Raw genomic sequence first — 6,009 nt, 5'->3', positions numbered from 1 at the left:
TATAGAACGATTGCATAAGTCCATCAGTATGATAAAAATAATTTGTCAGGGGCCTCCCCGGTGGCGCAGCGGTTGTGCGCTGGGCTGTGAAGCTGCCCGCAGCCTCTGCAGTGCCAGTTTGATCCCTGGCCACAGGGCGAGGGTCCCACATGGTGCGCAGACCTCTCCTGCCGCCCGCTGCTCCCTCAGCAGTGTACTTCGTCACTCTACCTGTTCTGCTCCACACTCGGCTCTGGTGAATTCTCTTACCCACCCGTGCCTCTGACTATACGCAGTGCTTGTATAAATAAATAAATAAATAAATAAATAAATAAATAAATAAATAAATATTTAAAAAAATTTAAAAAAATAATTTGTCAGGCAAAAAACATATATTTCGAAATTTCTTTTTAAAATACATTTTATTTTATGTAATTCTTACATCATTTTTCATTTTTGCACAATGTATGCAATTTCATTTTGGTTATATTCCCCACACAATTCCCACCCCCTTATTTTGACCCTAATCCCTCTTCTCTTCCCACGTCCACCCTTCCCCCCCTCCCCGGTAGTGTGTCTCTGGTCTATAGTTGCTTGTTGATTTTGATTTTTTCTTTATTATAATTAGTCTTTTTCCTGGTCTCTTATTTAGGTTTTCTAAATTCCTGCTATGAGTGAGACCACCCCGTATTTTTCTTTTTCTTTCTGGCTTATTTTGCTGAGTATGATCCCTTCCAGCTCTAACCATGTTGCTGCAAATTGCATGTGTTTATCTTTTTTGATTGCTGAGTAATATTCCACTGTGTATATATGCCACAAAATTTCTACAATTATATATAAACTTACGTACATATTATGAATATGCTATTTACATCAAGAGAGTTATATAATTGCTTTTAATACTTTTAGTGTGCCTTGGGTATCTCAGTGAGCAATATGAATTTTGTGGCTATTTCCTTTAAAGCCTCTGTTTCCTTTTTTCTTGCTCTTTGACCAGGCGTAGGTTGTATCTTTTTTTTTTTAATTCAAAAAAGCTTCATTTTTATTTAGCTTTCTGACTCTGTGCTTGGGCCTTCAACACTTTCACAACGATTTTCTGCTCCTCAATAAGAAAAGCCCGCTTGATCCTGTCCCGGACACATTTAGCACACATGGATCCCCCATAGGCCGGGCTGACATGTTTTTTGTTTTAGACATGAGGACTTTAGGTCTCACAGCATGAGGACTTTAGGTCTCACAGCATGAACCCCTAGAAGTCGGCCTGGGCACACACCGCATGCAGATTTTGGTGCTTTCCCAACCTTCTTGGTATAAAGGTAAACAATTCTATTGCTGTGGGTGCGGGACAGCCTAGTTTTGTTTGAGGCTGTATTGTAGGAGAGCCTACTGCGGTTAAGTCAAACGCTGGACCATCCTGAAGACCTCCAGACACCGTCCCCAGAAGAGGAAAGAGATCATAGGTCAAATATCGTAGGTTGTATCTTAAGGCCAGATGTATTTACAGTCCCTCTGCTTTTAATAATTGTGGATATAATGAAATTTGTTGCCCCTCCACATTGATTTTGGATGTTGCCTGCCATCCCACTGCTACAGAGACTTATAGTTGGAGATTCCTTGGATGATCCAGGTCTCTGGAATGAGAATCTCGGTGGGTACTGCCTACAACAGTCCTACACAAATAACTTTCTGTGGAGACCTCTTTTGAGCAGAGCTGGGGTGTCATCCCAAATGAATTCACCTTCTTTTTCTGGCTATAAACATTGAGTAATTTACCAGGTTGTTTTGTTTCATAAAACAACAACAACAACAAAAAAAAAACAAAACAACAAAAAAACAAAACTAATTGCCTTTCCTCCTAATAACAAAATTAGATAATTTTGTTTTCCTTCCATTCACATTCATGGCATAAGGAATCCAAGAGGTTTCTATATATTAATTACTTAATGTTTTAATGATATCCTCTGCAACAACTACCACTTCGGTACAAACCACCAAAGTTTAGGGACTTAGGATATGATTTCACTCACAATTGCTAAGGTCAGCAAGTTGGGCTATGTTTTGGGGTTTTTTAATTGTATATTTTTTACATAATGTTAACACAATGTTGCTATATATATAATTCAGAAGTACAGGTTCACATCTCTTTAGATGTATGTTATCACATCACACACACCAGCAATCCCACTTCTAGGTATTTACCCAAAGAATGCAAAAACACTAATTTGAAGAGATAGAGACACTCCTATGTTCACTGCCTCACTGTTTACAACATGCAGGTTATGATCTTATTGGGTATTTCTTCTGCAGGTCTCACTTGGGATCACTTACAATGACTGAAATTAACAGGTGATTGGATTAGAGCTGGAGGGTTTCAGAGGGCCCCACTCTCAGGTCTGGTGGCCGGCAAGCTATCAGTTGGGGTGCTTCCCTGGCAGGCAAGCTTCAACTCTTACCTATGTGGTTTCAGGACACAACAGAGAGAAAAGAATATATGCTCTGATGCATTAGCACTTTTCAAGCCTCTGTCACATTTGCTAATGCTTTGTTGGCCACAGCAGATCATATGGCCAAGCCCAAATTCAAAGGGTGGAGAAATAAACTCCACTTATTTATGGGAGGCATGCTGGAGATACACTGACCAGGCTGGATGCACAAGGATAGTAAAGTTGATGGCAAACAATTTACAATGTTTGGCAGTTAGTTCTCTGATGCTTCCTTTAATTCTTCACTTGCTGAATTCAATAATTCAGAGATATATGTACTAATTATCATCTTAGTATCTACTGACTGCAAAGATACAAATGGACCATGTATATGCCTAGATTTGGGCAAACGTATCCTCTAATTCTTGACCCTGGGAAATCAAACAATCTCAAACACACTTCTGGAAAGTTTAAAATTAGGTGTCCAGATTGGGTATTTGAGGAGCCAGTCATGACCCCTGGACATCTTTCTTGCCCTGAATCACTGTCCCCTCCCTCCTCACAACTCTCTGGTCCTTATAGAAACAGTGGATGCTGAGTCAACCTCCTTATTTACTTTAGCTACTAACACCCTTGGAAACATATTTCCAAATGACCTGACAGAAACATAGGTCGGGTCTTGTTTAAGTCTGCATCCCCAAACAGGTCATTGGGAGACACATAATACATGCTGAAGAGACAAAACAATGTACTGATTGGAAGCTAATACTGCCACTAAATCTTCCCATGGATTAATTTGTTTTTTTCCTGGACTTTTATTACTTTTGTTGTAGACTTGCATTAGAGACTACTTTCAACCAAATATTGGGAAATTGCTCTATTAGTCACATCAGCAGAAAAACTGGGAGCGCCAAGTGGGTTCCTGTTATTAGAGAAATGCAAGCAGACTTTATGATTTTGTCCTTTGTCCCTTGTGAAGATGTGATTCTGTGATTCTGAGTTCCTTTCATTGTAGCCTAACTTTTGTCTCCTGTGTGATTTCAGACAATATCATCTGTGTGTGTGTGTGTGACAGAGACAGCAACAGTGGCAGGAAAACAGTGGCATTTTGTTTATTGATAGGAAGATTGTTTTAGTTAGGGTTCCTATAGCAAAAATTCCATAGACATGGTGGCTTAAACATAAAAGTATTTCTTAGTGTCCTGGAAGAAGAAATCTAAACTCCAGGTGCCAGTCAGTTATGTTCCCCTCTTCTGGTTTGCAGATGGACATATTCTTGATGTACTTTCACATGGCAAAGGAAGAGCTAGCTCTAGTCTCTTTATTTATTTTATACATATTTTACATTATTCTTCATTTTTGTACAATTTATGCTTTCTACTCTCAGGTGCAGTCCCTGTAAAATTCCCACCATCAATTCACCTGTGCACCGTCACCATAGTCCCTTGTGCTCACCGCCATGGAAACTCTACCTTCATGAACTCATCTAAACCTAGTTACCAAAGGTCCTACTTCCAAATCTATCCCATTGCAGGCTAGGGTTTCAATTTAGGAAGGAGGTAAAAACATACAGATAAAAACCAAGATCATCATCACCTTTATTTTGGGGAGGAAATTTACCCCAAGCATTATGTAACTGAAAACATTCTATAAAGAGTTACATCCTCTGCTAAGTAAGACAGTCCCATAAAATATGACCAAATATGTGTTTTGAGTTTTTGCTGCTTTGGGCATAGAACTATTTTGAACAGTTTACAACTAGAGGCCTGCTAATAAAGCAAAACATTAGACTCTGAGAATGCAATTCTAGTCCAGGATCTTTGATGATATAGCTATATGAATTTAGAAAAAATTACTTTCCCTTTGAGCCCCAGTTTTCTTTATTAATCTGAAGACAAGGAGTCATTTTAAGAGAAGCTGTGTCCCCCCTCAGATTTCAACAGCCTACATTAACTTTCCAGTAGGTGGATGGGGGCAACAATGTTTCCATTGCTAAGATGATCTCATGCGTCCAAACCACCATTGATGAAATTGACCAGGAGAAGTCTGTGTCAACTTTCCTCCTAATACCACTTCCAGTAATAAATTTGGAATTATCTCCAGTAATGGGTGTGAGCTCAGCTTACTGGACCTGTTTTTCTCAGAAGAGCTTTAAGGAGAACTGCTCCTCATAGGCAGATGCCTGCTTTTATCATGCCATATATCAGCAAGTGAATGACCATGAAATCCCTGCCTTACTGTACCAGCCAAATGGATAAACAGGAAAATACAATGATCTCACAGCCAAATTACCACTGGCATTTACATTGCTCAAGAGGGAGAGGGGCCATGTGTTTGCATATTGTTTCTGGTTCCATTCATTGACCCATCAAGCATCTTTTTGTACATTCTCTCTTTCCAGGTATTGTATGTGGATGGGGGGAGGTGAAGGTGTGAGTATGGAGACAAAATGATGAGCTATCTTTGGACCAATTATTCAAAGAACTTATAGACAAGTGGGAGGGGTAAGATGTACACAAAGAGAGAGTTTACTTTGTTCTTCGGCAAAGTCATTTTCACGTCGTTTGATAATTATTTGTCTCTTTGTTCCTCTGGAAAGCTATAACTGTTTTAGGGCGGGGACAGTGACTTGCTTGCCTTGTTTTCCCTGGCTGTCCCAGTCTAGTTGCCTGCATCTGTTTCCTAACTCACTTCTAAGATAGAGTGTTAAATCAATCATATTCTCCCAGTGCTCCATGAGAAACAAAAGGGTAAAGACTAAACAAGTCCTACTCAACTTTATATTCTTTCATTTGTGCACAGATAGTGATAGGTCTCCTCCTATGTGTAAGGCACTTTTGTAGGCATAAAGTACTCAGAAATGAACAGAACAACACATATTCTAGTGACGAAATCAGACAATATTTGAATAGAAAAACGACAGAATGAGTCAGAGGATAATAGGGCATTTTAGAGGAAAGGAAATCAAGCAAATGATAGGAAGACTGAGCATGGGGTGGGGGGTGTAGTGGCTGAAATTTTACATTACGTAGTCAGAGAAGGTCAGATGGAGGAAGGAACATTTAAGCTCCCCTTCCCCTCAAAAATGCTTGAATTTGAAGTAGATAAAGGAAGAGACAGGTTGGTAGACCATTCTGGGCAGAAGTAAGAACAAGTGCATAGCACCTCTAGAGAAGGGGACTCAGATCACATGGGGCTTGCAGGCCACTGGAAATATTGGACCTTCTTCACTCTGAATGAGATCTAATCAAAGCACAGTTCTTGATACTAAAAAAAAATGAAGTGTTGAATGAATTTTGATTTATATTCCTGATGCAGGCATAGTAGTCTCAATATCTCGGTTCTATACCCAGTTCCCCAGTAATAGGTATGACCTATTTCTACACTGGTTAGGTGAGGGGGCTTCAGTTAGATGGAGTATTAAGATGCACACAGACCTCAAGTTTGCATTATAGTAGCTATGATAGAGGAAGTAGCTAAGCAGACTGGGGTTCAGAGGACTGACAGATGGAATCAGTGACAGTAACAGTAGGCCCATGCTGACCTAAGAGTCAGCAATGGGTGTAAACTTTGGAGGAAAAGTGGGAACTGAAAATATAGATGAAGA

General features: G+C 39.7%; 1 pseudogene across 1 annotated transcript; it reads right to left on the bottom strand.

The window, feature by feature from the left end:
- Positions 1-1,021: 1,021 nt before the first annotated feature.
- On the bottom strand, positions 1,022-1,392 carry LOC311172980 (large ribosomal subunit protein eL34-like; annotated as a pseudogene). The gene has a single exon. The product of its transcript is annotated as a large ribosomal subunit protein eL34-like (transcript).
- Positions 1,393-6,009: the final 4,617 nt, after the last annotated feature.

Source organism: Talpa europaea (genome assembly GCF_964194135.1).
Source record: "Talpa europaea genome assembly, chromosome: 7".
NCBI lineage: Eukaryota > Metazoa > Chordata > Mammalia > Eulipotyphla > Talpidae > Talpa > Talpa europaea.
This window is presented reverse-complemented; position numbering and strand designations above follow the sequence as displayed.